The sequence below is a fragment of the Sinohyriopsis cumingii genome, chromosome 7, assembly GCF_028554795.1.
Source record: "Sinohyriopsis cumingii isolate HCF-2022 chromosome 7, ASM2855479v2, whole genome shotgun sequence".
NCBI lineage: Eukaryota > Metazoa > Mollusca > Bivalvia > Unionida > Unionidae > Sinohyriopsis > Sinohyriopsis cumingii.
In genome coordinates this window covers 42,217,359-42,239,336 of record NC_142967.1, presented here as the reverse complement: position 1 = coordinate 42,239,336, position 21,978 = coordinate 42,217,359, and the positions used below count along the sequence as shown (strand labels likewise).

Below are 21,978 nucleotides of genomic sequence, written 5' to 3'. Positions count from 1 at the left end.
GGTAACCTTTTTATGTTTTGCCTAATATCACATCTAAAATAATCAAATATGATAAAGGTATATTTCTTGACTGGCAAATAAACGGACAAATACCTTAACAAAACGGGCAAATACTATAATAAAATGGGCAAATACTATAATAAAATGGGCAAATACTACAATAAACGGACAAATACCTTAACAAAACGGGCAAATACTATAATAAAATGGGCAAATACTACAATAAAACGGGCAAATACTATAATAAAATGGGCAAATACTACAATAAACGGACAAATACCTTAACAAAACGGGCAAATACTATAATAAAATGGGCAAATACTACAATAAAACGGGCAAATGCTATAATAAAATGGGCAAATACTACAATAAAACGGACAAATACTATAATAAAAAAAACGGGCAAATGCTATAATAAATGTAATGGTTTATTCAGTCATTTATGCCAGCGGCCACTATTACAAAACACAATACAAGTAAATACGATGTGCGCCATGGTTTACAGATATTAAATTTGGTGTTCAACATCGGTATACATACAGAATATCCTCTAAATAATCGATAGTATAAACGTGTTACTACTTAGCGTATTATTCGTCATTCATGTGAGTTATCAAATAATGTATCAGATAACAGAATTTATATAGTACGAAATATTTCTTGTAATTAATATATTGCTATGACTCATTAGGGATGCAAATTTTCCTACATACGGATAGAGATAACAAACTTCATTAAAGTATTTCTTTCTTATATGGTCGTAAGCTGGACAAACACAAACAAAACGGAATTCATCTTCTACCAAATCAACATTATTTTTCAGGCATAGTTCACTTTGCCTATTATTTCCCACAATCCTCCTACGCCTATCTGTCTCTGTTTTCAACATATGCCCCGAGCACCCGAATTTAGCAAATAACTTCCTAAATAAAAATGATAGCTCACTTGACAGGTGTTTATCCGATTCTAATTCAGTTTTATAATACTATACTACTCACATTTATGTGAATTATTAACGTCTTTTTGCTAGTTTGGGAAAGCCGAATTTTTTTTTTTGGGGGGGGAGATTTGGGTGTTTGTGTGTCTCCAACATCCTGATTTAGTCAGACATACCCCAGACTGAAGTGAAATAACATGTCTTAAACCCTGGTAACCCAGCTGACATGGTTGACTTCATCTAAACTGTCAACATTAAATAACATCGGTGTTGTTTGCGAATTGAATACATTCCTACAAACTTCAGTTACTGTTTAATACATCGTAAAAAAAACACGAGGTACAAAGTAGGTATCTTACGTATACAGGAAACACAATTGCATTATTGGTAGTGTTGAGAACACTGATATACTGTTTAGATAAGTTGTGTTGCACAATTAAAATGTCTTTGCTTATTTCATATCCACAAGTTTCTGACCTATAGCAAGTAATTGGTTTTATCAGAGTGTCAAAAATTGTATAAACATCCTTTACATTAAAACAGCAAAATCGTTTTTGATAAGTCATTATGCTTGTGGTTACTTTTTAAAAATCTGACCCGTAAATATCCGCTTTGCTTTTGTCCAATTCAGATTAGGGGTGACAAATAAACTCATATGCTTATAGAAAGGCGTACATTTTTGAAAAACAAACATTTTGCTTAACGCGAAAACGTATAACAAAGTCAATCGCAGTAATCAATAAATTTGATCTTTTACTGTCCTTCATTGGTGAAACATGAAATATAGGACACCTTAAACTGCATTTAGCTCTTGACCCGATGCGTTTCTGCAATATTATATGGCTATATTCCTATTTGGAATGATGAACTTAGCGGAAAACCGAATCTTGACACGTACTTAATACTGATTGTGTTCTATATTTCATGTATCACTAACATTTGTTGAAATTTCTTATTTAAAGTTAATTGTGTGGTGCTGTTCATGTTAGAATCGATCAACTTGCTGATTTGATGTATCTTAATTAGTACTACATCGTTGCAAGTAAATAGGTCACTGTCATCCATTATTTATGCTTTATAAACACAACGTAACGATTTGTATTTAGCTTATGACCACAGATAACGTCGTAATAAAATCATTATATCATAGAGATGCAACGTCACTTCACGCATTGAATAGACTATATTGACCTGTTCATCAATACTTTGCTATATATTCTTTAAAATAAATATTTTAGTGTGTCCTCCATGGAACATACCAGTATAAATTTGTTATATGGCAAATAGGTATTGACTACCAACATACAATGAACGCTCCCATGAGACCATATGCGGGTCCTCTATCATCTTTATTTCTCTGAAGTCTTCATTTGGGGCTCCTTCAGATGTTATCCATAACAATTATAATATCCAGGCATGTTAATACCCGTGTCAGACTGTCAATTCCAGTATCGGTCTTCTACTTACGAGTGGTTCGTGACTCATGGGAGTCATTTACCATTCTGAGACAAGCAGCTCCAACTGGAACGCGCTTTGTAAGAACAGGCCACACATGTCTATACAAAAATTCTGGATACGTTTATCACTTCTCCTATTGCCAAACATTTTCAACAAGGGACACAAGCGATCACAAAGATTTCCCTTGTGGTCGAGAAACTGGGTCAGATAACATGCAGTAATTTACGTTATAATAGCACACCAAGTCCTGATACTCGTCACTAAAATCAGTTAATCCCTTCGATTTTGCGAAGTTGATCACTAGTGTCCCCCACCAAATAGTTCAATGACTTCGGTTTTCTTTTGGATATAGCGAGCTTCTTCCGTAAAACATTTTTGACATCTAATTTAAATGCAAACCAGTCTAACGGCTTTTTTTGTTCATACAGGTTTTGGGACTTTCTGGTTTAATTTGATAGTTGGATCTACCAAAAACGTGCGTCTTATTAATGCGTACGAGTCAAAACAGTGCCCAGTCACTCTGAACAACAAGCTTCCGTGATCGATCACTCTAATTTGGATTTTGTGCGGAACGTGTTCCAACGTTTCACCACGGCAGATTGAGCTCTTTTCTCAGTTATAGCAATTCTTCGAATACTTATGCCTTCCTTGTTACAGAGAAATATTATGATATTTTCGTCGGAGTCATTTCTTGACATTGTTGAGCTATTTATTTCGTACGATATTGGATTACTCATGACGTATGGACTTCCGGATAAACTTATCTGTGTTATTACTTTTTAGTTATAGACTTCTTGATAACCTTATCGGTGTTATTACTCTTTAGTTTTAGACTTTCGGATAACTTTATAGGTGTTATTACTCTTTAGTTTTAGATTTCCGGATAACTTTATAGGTGTTATTACTATTTAGTTTTAGACTTCCGGATAACTTTATAGGTGTTATTACTATTTAGTTTTAGACTTCCGGATAACCTTATCGGTGTTATTACTCTTAATTTTAGACTTCCGGATAACTTTATAGGTGTTATTACTCTTTAGTTTTAGACTTCCGGATAACTTTATAGGTGTTATTACTATTTAGTTTTAGACTTCCGGATAACTTTATAGGTGTTATTACTATTTAGTTTTAGACTTCCGGATAACTTTATAGGTGTTATTACTCTTTAGTTTTAGACTTCCGGATAACCTTATCGGTGTTATTACTCTTAATTTTAGACTTCCGGATAACTTTATAGGTGTTATTACTCTTTAGTTTTAGACTTCCGGATAACTTTATAGGTGTTATTACTCTTTAGTTTTAGACTTCCGGATAACTTTATAGGTGTTATTACTATTTAGTTACATGTACATATCTGAACAAATAAATGGGTACATTAACACTAAGCTTCAGGTTCCTTAACTTACACCCTTACGCATTTCAGACTTTGCTAATGTAATTGAACACGTTTGTCTTATTAAGGCCGAAGATTTATCCATGCTAGAAACATTCTAGCGTACAACAAAGACCCTGTGCATTTGAAAGTGTGAATAACTATGTTCATTTATGGGTAAACGTACCACATTAATGACTCAACTTTGTGCAGTGTGATAGGCTTCTCTCAGCAGGTTAACTATTATTAGTAGGTATTAGAGACGTGTACTGCATGATTTATGTAGGTATTAGAGCAGTGGACTGCAGATATTTCATCTAAGACATCGGTTATAGCAACTAATCAAGGTAATTGTTAATTCATAGATTATAGATTAATTCATAGATTATAGCTGTGATTTTCACCAAGCAGAATCTGGCAGATACAATACCTTCTGAAATGGATTTTATAACCAATGATTTGTAAAAGGTACACAAAAAGCAACTCAGGTTTTTACCAACTTTTTATAGTAACTCTTCTTTGATCACATAAAACGAAGCTCTTTTTTGTCTTCCATGCCTTATCACAAAGGACAGATTTTCGTAGGTAAATATCTCTTTTTTCTTAATTAACTTTCTGCTTGATAAGCAATAATTTCAATGGTCTCAGCAGGCTAATAACATTTTTGTCATCGAAGCAAGCTATTCTTGTTGTTGTTGTTAGGTTTAACGCCATTTTCAGCACAAGATAGGCTATATATGGCGGCCAGTATAAATGGTGGAGGCAGAACCCGGGAAAATCCCGGAAAGAACCACTGACCCACGAGAAGCTACTGGCAAGCTTTCTCACATACCCACACTGGCCGAACCCGAGACTCGAACTCACGCAGACAGAGGTGAGATGGCAATAATCCGTAAAGGTGAGCGCTTTAGACCACTTGGCCAATCGGGGCCCACGAAGTAAGAATACTGACTTTCCTTGCTGATATGTTTTTTATTCTCTGGTCAGATTGTCGCGCATTTCAGCGTCAGATTCCGTAGATTCTATTTTTGAAGTGATAACTTGCCCATTTTTTGTATAACTCTTAATGACCGATTTAATGGCCTAAGTTTTTAGAGTATCCGCATCGGATGCTGAAGGTTGCGGGTTCGAACCCCGGCCGGGTCATACCAAAGACTTTAAACAATGGTACTTGCACCTGCCTCGCTTGGAGCCCATCAGTAACTCAGTGACTGGGTGCGACATGATGTCACGTGTCTGCGGTACGACGCCCCAGTGCTAGACATCACCATAAACTGCCACACTGCAGACATAGTAGCGATGTGACTGAAAATAATTTTAAAACTACGTTAAAAATCTAAATCACATACACAGACGCATTTCGAATGTTTCGTGATGCACATTTTGTTTGTCTTATCGTCTTTACAAACGCCGCATTAATGTGTTTTGCTTGCTTTTTATTTCGTCGGGTGCATTTATGGATTCTCGTTGTACATATTCAAGTATCACGTCGTGTAGTGTCAAATTGTACCTATTTATGGAATAATTTTCTCTACTCTAATGTCGCACTGATATTGATGTTGCCTTTGACCGAAATGTAAACAATCTTGAGTTTCCCATCCAAGTCCGTGTTTTCATAAGAAAGTAATTGAATTTTCATCTTTAAGCTAATTAGTTACAGTAAATTAAGTGTGAGCGCTCGGGTAACACGAGATGCGGTTTGATTTAAACCATTTTCCAGATTAACAATGTCGTCCTCTTCTGTTTGAAACTTCCTGCTTACTACGTGATTATTAAAAACAGGATTTTCGAGGCCTTGCTGTTGACACTACCATTCACGTTGGTGTTACCCCAGTAAGTCCTTGTTTGTTACATATTTAAAAAAAAATTTGTTGTTGTTTATTTTAAGCTGCAGGGATTAAGTTGTTGCTCTTAGTTTAATGCCATTTTCAGCCCATGATATGCTATACATGACGTGTCAGTTTATCTGGTGGAAGAAGAACCCTGGAGTAACACCAATACACGGAAAGCTACTGGCAAGCTTTCTCACATACACGTCTTTGGCCGATCCCGAGTCTTGACCCCATGCGGACAGAGGTGAGATGTGAATGGCTTGTAAAGACGAACGCCTTTGATTGATTGACTACCTGGTGCCCCTACAGAGAATAATTAACTTGAAAATACTGAAACAAGTGCTTGATGAAGAAAAAATGTGTACTGGTTGCGTAATTGTTATTACATACGTACGCTAACTTCAATTGCTAAGACAACTCCAATTTTAGGAATTAATTAATGAAGTCGATAATGAAACGCTTACAAATGCAAAGTATTCCTTCGTCAGAAGGACACTAGACCGAATAATGCAACCTTTCTTGTTTTGTTGTGTTTCTTTCTGTTTCTTTCGATATCTTCATTTTTTTAAAAATGTTTTCAGTTGACATTCTAGACCTGGTGTTTGACTAACACACATTTAATATCTTGCTCAATGTGAAACATATCAAAAGAGGCACACTGACCTTATTTTAAGGGGAAAATGCAGTTCTAAAAGACAAGCGTGCCCTTATTAAGAACCATGACTCGAAGATCAACGCTGCGTTTGAAAATTACTTCACTAAAATAATATCAAACAAAAATCGTGTAACTATTATACAAATGCGTGTCTCTTTTTAGCAGATTTTCTTTGAATAATAGTAGACCATCTTGGGCCTCGTGTTTGTTAAGTCATTGCTCATAATTAACGGATTAGTTTTTCTCCAATACGAAGCCTGAGTGCCACGTGTCTAAATTTAACAGTATAATACACTTACTGTTATGTTTGCTTCCTACTGTTATAATTACACTATGTAAGTTATTATAAACTTAAAACTATTGTTTCCTTCCTCATCAAAATATTTCCACTTATGACCGTTTATAGTTTCATCAGGCGGGTCATATCAAATGCAACGCAAAATCCGTCGTAAGTGAAGTGGTTATGGTAGTATGTATTTAGCTTCTCTTTGTCTGCAAACTTAGTTTGATTCAGATGCGATCTGCGTCACTGCTAAGGAATAAAATATGCTTTCTGACAACAAAAGCTGTAATTAGCAGAGGAAATGGTGTTGTTATGGCAGAAGTGACAAAGTGACAAGGAAATAAATTCAGAGAACTGGAATCTCTCTGTCTCTGTCTCTGTCTGTCTCTCTTTATATATATATATATATATATATATATATATATATATATATATATATATATATATATATATATATATATATATATATATATATATATATATATATATATATATATATAGAGAGAGAGAGAGAGAGAGAGAGAGAGAGAGAGAGAGAGAGAGAGAGAGACAGACAGAGACAGAGAGATTCCAGTTCTCTGAATTTATTTCCTTGTCACTTTGTCACTTCTGCCATAACAGATATCGTAATGTGGCTGGTAGCATTTCTTTCAAGTGCACTTGACCCAGCAAGGGGTCCTGCGTGTGCGTGTGCCAGGGATTTATTAAAACAAATATAAAATACACAACAAAAGATGCATTCGTATCTAGCCAAGGAGCTTTTCACCCTCAGTGGGTATTTTGGCGAAAGCCATTTAAAAAACATAGTGACGAAAAGAATTGCAAACGAAAGCGCTGAATTTACGAATATTTAAATGAGTGTATGTCTAACGGAAGTGTAACTTGAACGTTTTTAGATGTCGCGCTTTATTAGTTTGAACTTGGCTGTACTCTTCTAAGTCGTGCTGAATCAATGTCAACTAGAAAAGTTTTATTTTTTTATATCCTTCAATATTGCCTGTGACAAACAACACAGTCCGCAAGAAAAGGCTAGACTATACGTTGCTTGTGTCAATCGAGTGTAATTAGGTTGCCTGCCTCCACCGTGTAGAGTCGTTTGTTCCTTTACAGGTGACCGTGACTACAAAATGAAAGAAAAATCATGTTGCAAAGTTAAATTCAGAATAACACTTTGCTGCCATTTACATTTTGTCATATATTTATTTTTTCTTACAGAGATTATCATTTAACTGACAATATCGGAAGTTACAATTTAGTGACTTTTTAATTGTCTAGCAAATTTGACTTTGATACATCGTGAGTTTAGTAATTAATCATATGCAGTACCGGCACGCTGAATAAAATTCAGAAACGAAGTGGGAAGGGGTTGTTAAACAATACCTACCTTCAAAACACTATTGGAAACCTTTTAAATCAGCGTTTTCGATCATATTTCAAATATCATTCATTCTTGGTCTTGTAGGGTCTAAATTATCTGTTCTAGCCAAAATGGATACTTAATTTGTATAATGACCGCTCCCGTGGCCTTGCGGTTAGAGCGTCCACCTCGGATGCAAAAGGTCAGGGGTTCGAGCCTCGGCCGAGTCATACCAAAGACTTAAAAATGGTACTAACAGCTGCCTCGCTAGGCGCTTGTCATTAAGAGGTTAGTGTTAGGACTGGTGTCAGGATACTATGACTGGGTGGGACATGATGCTACATGTCTGCCGCATCATCAACATGATGCCCCAGTGCTAGAAATCACTATAAACTGCCACAATGCAGACACCGTAGCGATGTGACTGATAAATTGTTAAAACTACGTTAAAAATCCAAATCACACACATGCCTAATCGCGATACGAATGCGTAGTACGACATTTGCTTGCAGACTATGACACATGGACAGAAGGTAGTGTATCGGACTGTAGTAGGTAATGTTATTTATTACAGAAGACAAACACACGCTTATTCGTTGATAATGGAAGCTCTAAATCTCAAGTTCGAACACACTCTAAAATATTTATTATCTTTTCGTTGTCTGCAGTAGATACTCTTACACTACGTTACCACGATGGTTGCGAGGACACTTAATTGAAAGCGACTCTTTCTTTTCCTCCTTGGGTATCTTCTCTCTCTCTCTCTCTCTCTCTCTGTATGAGCCTGTCAGTTCGAGATTGCTACTGAAATATGTGCCATTGTGTCGAATCAGATGAATATTGATCCCAGTTCGACCAGCGGATTTGAATATTAAGTAAATCACGGGAAAAGTAACTGCTTTAACGCCTTTCCTCCCATATATTGACGCGCGGCTCATTTGGTTTGTAGCATTACCTAAGCAGGAAATTAAACAGTTAGATCTCGCTTGAACGTATCGGGTATGTCCACTGTTGAAGTACGGCCATATTTTCAACGTCTCTGTGTGTATATGTCGTTGGTACTGTAGTGAAAAGTGGCTGGAGTTTGCTTTTTAAGTAACAGCTGATTGTGTCTTAATTACACATGTGCAACTGATTCCATCGAATAAGTGTTTCGAATGGAAAGGATTTACTCAGGAGTGGATTTACACCATCTCTTCTATCCGTTTGCAGATCGAGGAATAATGAAGCTTGTAGAACTTTCTCATGCCTGCCTGGATCGATGAAATGTGAGTAATTCAATTTTTATACGCCTCCAATCATCGCCAGCACTTTTTTTCTTTCTAAATGCATGACTAACTAAATGTCCTTTTACGCTGTGATTTCGTACCTTTAGTTTCGATTTCTGATTACAGTACTCCATCGTTTCATATTATATTTCCAACTGTAACCTGTTGTATGTTTCTCGTTCCGTGATTGGTAAACTTTACATTGAATGGTGGGTTGTTTCTGTACCAGAGGTAGAAATGTATGTAAATTTAAAGAGTAGATTTAGTATTTTTAAAGATAGGTTACATATTCTCGAATATATGTTTCTATTTGATCAATCCTCAGCTAAGAAATTACATTTTTCTTATGTTTCTATTTGATCATTCCTTAGCTAAGAAATTACATTTTTCCATATTACGCTTGGAATTTGAGGTCAGCCGAAAACAAATTCAGCCTTTTTGGGTAAAGTCAAAGAACAGTCACTATATTTTCTGTGAAAATATTCAGTTCTAAAGATTTGTTTTATATAAAATATTATTTGTGTTTGTCATTGAATATGTTTGAATTTTTCACCTGCATACAGAAAAAAGATCGAGTTGGGGGAAACACTACAAACTATAATGTATCGGTATTCAGAGAGCCGAATGAACATTATATTCTATTATCATAGACCTAATTTGGGGCTCCTTCGTGCTTGACCTACTATCAAATGGGTACACATTTTCATGTCAACTTGACCTTTTAGCCACTTATTAGGTTGGAGGTGCCTAAAGTGAAATGTACTTTTCTCCTTCTGTCGCCAAGTCCCCACATTCACTGGTAAATATCTGTCAGTTTCAACGAATGCGTAACATATGCTCTGCTGGACTGTTCCGATGAATGTATATGATCTTTATAAACTAAGATACGAATGAATCCGGTGTCAATATTCATTTCGTATAATTGATTCAGAAATGTTTTGCCAGAGGCAGCCATATTTTCTGACTAATTTAAAAACAACTTGAAACACGTTGGGGCGGATTGTAAGCAAATATTTGAAAACATTTGTTACACAAAGGTAATATTGAGGAATAAAATTAAATGTCACCCATTTATATCAAAAAGACATAATTACGACTTTTATAAAAACCGGAAGTGAATATATGAATATCGGCTTCCGGTTACATTATCAATTACCCAAAAGTATTTCTTCTTATGCATTATCCAGAAGAAGCCCAACCTTTTACTGGTTAATACAGCCTTGTCGCTTTGTGTGTTTTCTTTTTTGAAGAATGAATAATCTTAATAGGTAGCAGATTAAAAGTTGACATGACATAGAAGAGGTAAAGATTTGTATCGAGATTAATTTAAATAAAGCAATATACGTAAGTCATATCAAGGACGGAATATCACATTTAGACAAATTATGTATATATATATATATATATATATATATATATATATATATATATATATATATATATATATATATATATATATATATATATATATATATATATATATTCACAATTTTTTATTTTGTTTCTCTGTTCAGCAGCATTTAAAATGTTGATGGATTTTAAATGCTGCTGGACAGAAAAATAATAAATTGCATAATTTACATAAATGTGATATTCAGTCCTTGATGTGAATTACTCATTTGCTAGCAGCAAAGGAAGTATAGATAAATTATATTGCTTTATTTAAATAAATCTTGATTAAAATCTTACCACTTCTAAGTTAAAACCGCGGGAACGTGATGCATATTTTGTTTGTTTGTTTGTTCTTGAGTCAACCGCTCCGGTGGCCTAGTGGTTAGAGCGTCCGCCTCGGATGCGGGAGGTCGTGGGTTCGATCCCCGGCCGAGTCATACCAAAGACTTACAAAAATGGTACTAACAGCTGCTTCGCTTGGCGCTCAGCATTAAGAGGTTAGTGTTAGGACTGGTCGGCCCGGTGTCAGGATAATGTGACTGGGTGGGACATCATGCTACATGTCTGCGGCATGCTGCCCCAGTGCTAGACATCACTATAAACTGCCACATTGCAGACATCGTAGCGATATGACTGGAAAATTGTTAAAGCTACGTAAAAAATCCAAATCACATCACAACACACTGTTCTTGAGTCACCTAACTTATGCCTTCTTTGTAATATTTAATGCCTTAGGAAATAATGATATTGTTTAGAACATAACTGCTATTCGCGAAAGCAGAATCACACTTGCACACGTATGTATGTTTGTATGTATATGTGTGTGTGTGTGTGTGTGTGTGTGTAGGTAGGTAGGTAGGTATGCACATATAAGGTTAGTTTCGTCTATGATATTCATTGCTGTTTTAGTATAGTCAAAATGTTGAGGAAATTAATAAGTGCAGGTTTAAATTGCAATAGTTTGCCATGAAGGTGTACTTTTCCTCTTGTTTACATATCCTTAATGCTTATAATTTTCTGATTTTAAAACATTTTTGTTAGATCCAAACTCCCAAAACACCTTGACTAAGTTAGAAATATATGACCCCGACGTTCTTGTATGAAACGTTATGGTCCCATTTAAATTCAATGGATTGCATTTTTAAGTTAACGATAACATCAATGTGAGAACATCCACTCCCAACCTATCCTTCTATGATATGTATGTTTACTGTGTATGCTACTCAGCTGGGTTCCCCAAAAGAGAGATTTAATTGCTGAGTAGATATTTTCTTCCGCCACACCGTTCTCATAAAACATTCATATCAATTACAGTTTATTGACGCCTCAGCCCGCGAAAAAGATATATTAGTTCATACGTAAGACAACATGAAAGGATGATGTAGGAAATCGGTCTTCGGATAAGATATGCAAGGGAGATATTTTGACGCACACTATTTGCATTTTAAAATAAGCAACAACCCCAAACTAACTAAATTTATAGTCCAGTTAAATTCACCCCATGTATTAGGTTGCTATTTATAGCTATATATCAAGTTTTGTTATGCAAGGGTGTGGATATGAACGCAGTGCCGGATTACCAAATAGGAAGAGTAGGAGATAATTGGGGGGTGTGTGTGTCAAGATTTCGACTGCCTAAGGGCTTAAGGGACTCAACAGAGTTTAATCAGGCACTTAATGAACGCTACATGTTTTCCACATTGAAACAAAACTTGCTTTCATTCCTTTAAAGTTGCTACGTGATATTTCGCGAACATAGCTCATACTTTTGAACTCATATGACAGCCATTAATGGCGGTACAAAGTTTATTTTGAATATGTAGACTATTAAGAAATATTTTAAAACTCGTATAAATCATTCATGACAGTGGAAGATTCGTTATGCATATGTACACCTTAAGAACCAAATACGTTGACTGTTAAGAAATATTTTAAGACTTATATAAGTCATTCATGACAGTGGAAGATTCATTGTGTAATTGTAGGCCTCAAGAACTATTTATTTTAACTCATGTGACAGTCATCAATGAGAGGTAAAAATTCACTGCACTTAAGACTAGTTTTAAACTCACGTGACAATCATCTAGGACAGTGGAAAATTCATTGTGAAATTATAGACCTCAGTAGCTATTTTTAACTCACTACAGCCATCAATGTGAATGGAAATTCATAGACCTTATGAACTATTTTTAACTCACTACAGCCATCAATGTGAATGGAAATTCATAGACCTTATGAACTATTTTTAACTCACTACAGCCATCAATGTGAATGGAAATTCATAGACCTTATGAACTATTTTTAATTCACTACAGCCATCAATGTGAATGGAAATTCATAGACCTTATGAACTATTTTTAACTCACTACAGCCATCAGTGTGAATGGAAATTCATAGACCTCAATAGCTATTTTAAACTCACTACAGCCATCAATGTGAATGGAAATTCATAGACCTTATGAACTATTTTTAACTCACTACAGCCATCAATGTGAATGGAAATTCATAGACCTCAATAGCTATTTTAAACTCACTACAGCCATCAATGTGAATGGAAATTCAGACTTTATGAACTATTTTTAACTCACTACAGCCATCAATGTGAATGGAAATTCATAGACCTTATGAACTATTTTAAACTCACTACAGCCATCAATGTGAATGGAAATTCATAGACCTTATGAACTATTTTTAACTCACTACAGCCATCAATGTGAATGGAAATTCATAGACCTTATGAACTATTTTAAACTGATTTGATAGTTATCGAAGACAGTGGAAAATTCCTTTAAGCTCGTGTGATAGTTATCGAAGACAGTGGAAAATTCCTTTAAGCTCGTGTGATAGTCATCAATGACAGTGGAAAATTCATTCTTTGTATGTATACCTCAAGAACAAAAACTCGTGAAAGTCATCAATGACAGTGGAAAATTCATTCTCTGTATGTATACCTCAAGAGCTAAAACTCGTGATAGTCATCAATGACAGTGGAAAATTCATTATGTATATTTAGATCTTAAGCTCGTGTGATAGTCATCAATGCCAGTGGAAAATTCATTACGTGTATTTAGATCTTAAGCTCGTGTGATAGTCATCAATGCCTGTGGAAGATGCCATAAGAACTATTTTGCAATCAGTATGACAGTCATCAATGTCAGGAAAATTCGTTTTGTATGTGTTGACCTCAAGAACTAAATTTAAAATCAACTGACAGTCATCAATGAAATTACACAGTTCTTATACCTTAAGAACCATTTTTAAATTCATGCGACAGTCATCAATGACTGTGTAAAATTCATTGTGTATATACAGTAATTACGGACTATGTGTCAAAGTAAGATGTTTGTAGATGATGACTTAATTGGACATGAACGACTTATTTGGACAAAATCAACATGCATGATAAATTGACTATCGTACATTAAGTACTCTGGTAGAAATCTATGTATTCTTCTGTGGTTTTTTTTTTTTTTTTTTTTTGCATTTCGCTTCGTTCAATTTGTTACAGACCCAATGCGATTATGTTATTTTCTCAAGCATAGAGGAATAAATAATCGTAATAAAATAAACTATTCAAGAGAGGTTTAACTTTACAATTCCCCACCCCCTCCCCAACTAAGTGCTGTGTGAATTGCCACCATAAATGTAACAAATAATGCGTTTTACGAATTCATTATGTCGGTGGTAAACATCATGCCAAACATGGACATCTTTCGCAGGTTTTGATTTTTTGCAACACTTGAGCCCGCTCCAGTGGTCTAGTGGTTAGAGCGTCCGCCTCGGATGTGGTAGGTCGCGGGTTGAAACCCCAGCCGGGTCACGTCAAAGACTTATAAAAAAGGACTAACACCTACCTCGCTAGGCACTCGTCATTAAGGGATTAGTGTTAGGACTGGTCAGTATGGTGTCAGGATAATATGGCTGGGTGGGACATGATACATGTCTGCTGCATGATGTCCCAGTGCTAGACAACAGTATAAACTGCCACACTGCAGACCTCGTAGCGATATGACTGAATTTTTTTTAAAGTTGCATTAAAAATCCAAATCACACACCCACATACAAGCACACACATATATAAAATCTAGAAAGTCAGTACTTATTAGTGATGTACAGATTCGAGGATATTTATTAATTGCAAATACAATTAATTATCTTTCATTTTTTTTTCGCAGATATACAATATATTACCAAACCCTGAAAGAATATTACTTCTGGTGTAACTTTGCATTCATTTGGTAACTACGCAGCACGAATCGTACAAGCAAAAAGCAGAACTCGGTACAATGCTTGATGTGTGCTATTAGCTGCGTCGTGGCAACGAGTTACGAAAATTAGGTTCCTTGAACACTATCGAATTGTCAAACCCAGTGAAATCTGAAAAATCTGCCATCCATCATTGCCAATATCTTTACTCCAAATGGAAAGAAAGATATGTCCAATTATTTTCACATCAATCAAGCGAGATGAACATGCCATACCTTGCCCTAAGCTTGATCCTCAGCCTTTATACGTATCGAACACTACCAGCTTGTGAGAATTGGATATCAGTTTGTATTAAGGCCGCTTTCTCCTTAATGATAGTTACGACATATCGACTTAAATAAAACGGATTTGAATCAATCTTCAAGCTTTTTTTAATGCATTCATAATCTCTATTTTATCACAATGATGTCCCTAATAACCATCACGTGATGCATGGAGATGTATAGACGATGATTTGAAAGGCTAGCAAATTGTTGTATCTTTTCTGTCAAGTAAAATTTTATTTTTTTTACTTTTGGATTTGTTGCTTTCAACGGCACTTTTAACGCATTGCCTATCTCATGCAGAGTTAATGGCACGTAATAGCCTTCCCTAACGACACAAAAAGCCAGCCGACCCAGGTTGACCTGGGCGTGTATCCAATACGCAACCTTTGGATTACGAGTCGACCACTCTACAATCTGAGCTCTCGCGGCTTGGAGGTACAATAGTTGCATTAAAAAACGTCGTTTATTTTCACTGAATTAAAGGTATCAGTCCCGAGATTTGTATGTAATTTGGAAAATTGTTTTTTAAATGTGTCGTATCTTTCAACCGAAGGGTACAACCACGTAAACTAAATAGAGCTTTAATTAAATGAATCCCATCGATGCAATCAGTATTTTATTTTCAAAAGTACAAAAATACCTATTTTTATTTGTTATATACTGTGATTTTTCAGCCAGTTAGATCTGTTTAAACACCGTTGCAGTTTATGTACGGTCGTCTTGTTTGCTTCGCTTAATGACACGAAAACAATCTTTTCTAGCTCTTTTAACATTTTGTTAACCATAAATCGCATAATTTAAATCAGCATAAAAAATTAATGAAATGACCGTATGAAATATTCCCATCCTTCATACATGGATAATGGTCAGTTCAATTGTCCCACAGGGAGTTTTAGAAATCAAAATGAATATCGCATTTGATTTATCAATTACAGTAAGATTTCAGATGGATTAAACACGAAGAAGGTATCATTCAGGGCTATATTTGTTATAATGCGGTTTAAGTGCAGTACAGAAAGGTGGCAATCTGAGAAGGGTGAGGGGTATTAATTCATGTATTTACAGAATATGTGAATGATTTTATAGGTGTGTTTGTAGCATTTTATTTAAATCAAAGTATCAGGATATAATATTCCAGTAAAGAGGGCAAGAAAGCTAGCGTTACTGTACTGTAATGAGTGAAACCGTTGAGAAATTTGTCGCACTGACGATGTCTTATGAATGCTCGTATTTGATGTCTTTTTTGTTTTTGATTAGTCGTGGTTTTAAGCTCAGACATTTTTTGGGGACAATGTATCTTACTGTATACCTCAGTGTAGCAGCTATCCATTCAAACAAACACTTCACAACAATCCTGACAGTTTGGTTGATTATGGACGCATCAACGGTACCATTCAAATTTCGCGTCTCTTGCTCTAAATCTGTTATTGCTTCTTGCCGTTTCTGACTCACAGAAAGAATCATTGAACAGACTTAAAGAATTATTCCCTGAATTTATTTGTATTATTATTATTATTATTATAATCATTATTATTAGTATCATTATTATTATTACTACTACTACTATATTATTATCATTATTATTATTGCTATTAGTATTAATATTATTTGTATTATCGTTATTATTATTATTATTATTATTATTATTATTATTATTATTACCACTATTAATATATTATTATTACTATTATTATTGCTACTAATACTATATTATTTATACTATTATTATTACTATTATTATTATTACAACTACTACTATTATTAGTATTACTATAATTATTATTAATAATATTATTATCGTTTTTATTATTATTACTATTACTATTATTAGTATTAATATTATTATTATCGTTATTATTGTTATCAGTTCTTCCTTTATTATTATTATATTTTTACTGTATTATTATTAATATTATTACTGCTATTATTATTATTATTATTATTATTATTATTATTATTATTATTATAAAATATCCAGATACCTCCGGTACAAAGAGTCATCATAAACCATCCATTTAGGACTCAGCTCGAGGACCTTGCTTCAGAAACGTGTCTCTACTTTGAAAAAATAGCGATATTCGATATTGAATAATGTAATTTTTTTCTTATTGAAATATGCTGTGATTATTTCCCGGTGACTCGCTATTCCTGTCAAACAGTATGAACGATGAAATCAAGATATATATATATATTAAGAACATAAGGTACCATTGTACATGCTTAAAGTAATAACTTCAATACCATCCACTCAAAAATCAGTTACTGTTTTACAACCAATGAAAACTGTTTTAGCAGCGCTAAAAGTAGTATCTATAAGCTTTTACTTCGCGAATGGGAGATGACAGCTTATTTTACTGAGGTATGCCCTGTTTACTACAAACCTATTACTATATGAACAAAAGTGTATCCGAAAAATGCAAGAATTAGCAATTTTTAACGTGCTTCAATCTCAAGCGTACTACAGTCGCAAGCGTACTAGCAATCTTTAGCTTATTAGCAGATCTCAAACTTATTGGCAATCTCAAGCTTCTTAGCTATTTCAAGGTTATTGGCAATCTCAAACTTACTGGCAATCTCAAGCATACAATCAATCTCAAGCTTATTACATATTTTAAGGTTATTAATAATCTCAGGTTTATTAGCAATCACAGTTTTTTAATCAATCTTGAGCATACTAGATATCTGAAGATTAGTTGCAATGTTACGCGTACTGGAAATTTTAAGTTTATTAGTAATCTCAAGCTAATTAGCAGTCTCAAGCTTGTTTGCGATTTGAAGAGTACTTGCAGTCTCAAGCTTATTTGCAATATCAAGCGTACTAACAATCTCAAGCGTACTAATAATCTCAAGTTTATTAGCAATCTCAAGCTTGCATGCGATCTCAAGCTTATTAGCAATCTCAGTCTTACTAAAGCGTAAATACAGTTTCAAGCGTATTAGCGACCTCAATAATACTATCTGTTTCTAACGTACTAACAATCTCAAGCGCATTAGCAGTTTCAATAATACTAGCAACTTTAAGCGTACTAGCAGTCTGAAGCATACTAGCAATTTCAAGCGTATTAGCAATCTCAATTATACTAGCAATTTCAACGAACTAGCAACTAAAAGTGTGCCATACGATGGTTGACAATAGTCTGATTGTCGATATAATGCCGACGCAAACATTAATGCATAGTTTCTAAAACTCTGGGTCGCGGCACTTGTGGGCGGCGGACTTGTTGCACGTAATATAATAGCCAGACACAGAATAACAGGAAGTGTCTAAAAGTTCGAGGACCATTATATTAATGTATAAAATGTAAACAAAAGCAGGTATTATAAAAAAAATCCGTTGTAATTATACTGCAAAAAGTAGGGTTTTTTAACCATAGAAATGGGAGTGTCAATTTGTTGTATATAAAAATGGAATCGGAGAAAGAAAAAATTAAGTCAAGAGAATAAATATTTTTATATTCCAGTTATTCATGGCAGGTCATTTAATGACTTTTTGATTGACTTTGTCTTAAAATAACCTGTATTTTCTGTTGAGTATTGCAGCTATTGGTTTGAACATGTGTGACATGACATGCGTAATGTAAATTATCTAACGGGCAATTGCTACCAGTATACCAGTGCGTACAAAATCACATCGACTACTTATATCTATTATGGGATGGATCACACATTTAGGACATTGCCCCGAGACAAAACGGTTGCAGTATAGACTATTTAAAGGACTCCCGATGGTGAAAATGTGAACCAGTCAGAAATAGTGAAATAGAAGTCAGGCATAAAACAGGTCTGGAGGGCGATGATTATTGGCTGATAAAAAGAAGTAAAATGTGAGTCCAAGCTTATCTCATTTGTTACCGCAGAAAGGTCAAGCCAGTATTATAGTTATGCAATTTCAATAGTTTTTTAGACTTTACTTGGGAACACTCAATTATGAAAGTAGCACGTGATATGTTTAGGTATGAACACGGAAACTGATGTTTTCACACATGCAGACAAAAACAATGTCTCAGTTCCTATTGCTTTTTTTATAACCAATTGTATAGTTTGCATCAAGGATGGGTGTATCATGAGACATATAGATTTGCAAACGAGCATTTAGAAATATAATGATATTGATGTTTTAAAAACATGTTTGAGTTTTAATAGGTTTTTAAAAATGGGAGTTGAATTAGTACCATAAATATAAATGACATACACACACACAAACACTTAAATTTATCGTAGCAAAAATGCCAACACTATGTAAATTACTAGGTTATTTAGTTTCTTTCTTAATGGGTGTACAAAGTTGCGTGTATATCATAAAGAAAAAGTTGCGGGCAGTTGTCAAATGAGTTTGTTACCACTTATGGACGTTCTCTGCATTGTGCTAAATGTTTAAGATGTAATTATAATCGCAATTTCTTTAGCAAAGTATTGGCTAGTATGGCATGACGAACTATATTAAACTCTCCAATGAGCTCCCAGCGTAATTGGTTGTCAGTGCCTCACATAATGAGATACGAATCTGTAATTGGTCATCATTATGTATGAGTTTAGACGTGAAAATATTAACAGGATTTTTTTCTTCTTCCATATGAATACTAATTGTGAATATTAATTATTAAGGACTTGATTAATTATCGGAGTGCTCTGATTTCCTAATTTCTCTAATAAAGGCCTTAGTTGAAATTATGTTTGTAATGTATTGAGAAAGTCGGGATCGTTGATTAGATTGTACTTAAACCTGACCAATCTGTTGTAGCACACGACCCTAAAACCATGGAGCACATGGATTCAATGTTCACAGCACTAGAAAGTGTTAATATTAGATTTGTAAAAATTGATTTGCATGATCTTGATTTTGTAAAACCTATATTTCAACAGATACAACGTTAACAGTTAGTATTTCCATACTAGATATTAAGTACAAGTCAAACAAACGAGTGACCGATTGTTCAGCCGATTTCAGGTGTTTGAAATGAGAAAAAAAAAGTGCGATGGGAAAATGTTACACAGTACAATGCAAACGTCATGAATGTATTTGCTTAATTTGCTTTAAATAATATATTCTTGCATGATCTATCTAATTATTTTGTATAATCCTTGCTACACTAGAAACCCCAACATTTTTTTATATGTATTTTGATCAGACGGAAGCAATTAACATAACTAAGTCGAGACTGTGTCGTTTGTGATCGTTATCAAATTACTTGGTAATGTATGCTTCGAGTCAAAACACTACAGAACTGCAAAATTGGTAATTTGGATAAAATGTCAATGCTGTGTAGATTACATGTATACAGGGATAGATTTTGACGGGATAGGACACCGAATGCCGTTGTTTAGGTATTTCTGCTGCACTATTGAACTGTACATTGTCGATTTGATTTGATTTAAATGTCAATTTTGCAATGATTAAAGTTACACGGGAGCGGTTCGTGAGGGGTGGAGTTTTGATACTGTCAAAATAGTACATATTTTACTCTAAAAATCGCTCCGGTGGCCAAGTGGTTAGAGCGTCCGCCTCGGATGCAAAAGGTCGCGGGTTCGAACCATGGCTGAATGACACAAAAGACTTATAAAAATGGTACTAACAGCTGTCTCTCTAGGAGCTCAGCATTAAGAGGTTAGTGTTAGGACTGGTCAGCATAGTGTCAGGATAATGTGACTGGGTTGGACATGATGTTACATGTCTGCGGCATGATGCCCCAGCCTAGACATCACTATAAACTGCCAAACTGCAGACATCGTAGCGATATGACTGAAAAATTGTTAAAGCTATGTTTAAAATCCAAATCACACACACACACACACACACACACACGCGCGCGCGCACGCACGCACGCACGCGCACACACACACACACACAATGAAAACAAACAAATGCTACGATTTTCAGAAGAGAAAAGTCACTCATTGCAAACTTAACTTCTTATATAAATATTAATCTGTCAGGGGCATTTTTAAACACATGACAGGCCATGGAGGCCAGTATATCTGGTAGAGAAAGAAATCGGGAAAACCCCAAGAAGAACCAACGACCCACGTGAAGCTACTGGCAAGCTTTCTCGTATACCCCACAGGCCGAGCCTGATACTCGAATCCACGCAGACAGAGATGAAATGGCAGTGCAGCGTATAGACGAGCGCTTTAACCCACTCGGCCACCTACCAGGGTCATTAAAAGAACACCTAGAGACGCAAACGTTTAATGTATTTGTTTTCTTTAAATATGTATATTTCACTTCTTTTGTTTTTAATATCACGTTTAAAAAGGAAAACGACAATGACAGGTTTACACTACCGTTATCAGAGTCATAAGTGGTCCCATGTATCGATGACTTTTATTCGGGGATAACTATAGTAAGTTTTAGTCTTCCGTCACACCACCGCAGCCAGCACTTTCCAACGAAAATTGCATGTCGGTTACGACCAAACATGCAGTTGACATATCAGGGATCTCTAAAGTAACTAGGAAAATTCATTCTATGAAAGGTCACAACTATTACATTTTTTTTTGTTACATGTGATTTTTATACCGCATGGCAAATATACTAAAAAGATAACCTGTAATGCGCTGTATATACATTAATAATGTACTGTAACATGTTGAAAAGTTTTCCAGCCGAAACCACATGATCCAAATTTAGCATGAAATGGTTACCATGGTTACACAATTTTTCATCAGATATTACTATTAAATACAGCTATTAATATCACACATTTCTGAATAAGAAACGGCCCCAGTGTTTAAAATAAAATGGTCCCAGTGTTTAGCGGTAAAACGGTTCAAAAAGATGCAGTAAATTGTGTCTACCGAGACTACGCTTTCTTAAGCATGTACCAAAATTGCAAAACATTTACTGTTTATAAGAGATACCTTAAAGGAAACGAGGATAGAAAATGAGCTCATT

At 34.9% G+C, this 21,978-nt stretch overlaps 1 protein-coding gene across 4 annotated transcripts in view; it reads left to right on the top strand.

Moving 5' to 3' along the window:
- Positions 1 to 21,978, top strand: part of LOC149795108 (5-hydroxytryptamine receptor 1B-like) — a 193,387-nt gene that overhangs the window by 7,543 nt on the left and 163,866 nt on the right. For 2 of the 4 annotated variants that reach the window (XM_089964809.1, XM_089964810.1), the window contains exon 2: positions 9,107 to 9,162. The gene's annotated coding sequence lies outside the window, so the exon portion shown is untranslated. Of the gene's footprint in view, positions 1 to 8,708; positions 9,163 to 18,893; positions 18,911 to 21,978 lie in introns of those variants that run through there. The other 2 variants (XM_089964807.1, XM_089964811.1) reach the window with 2 other exon arrangements.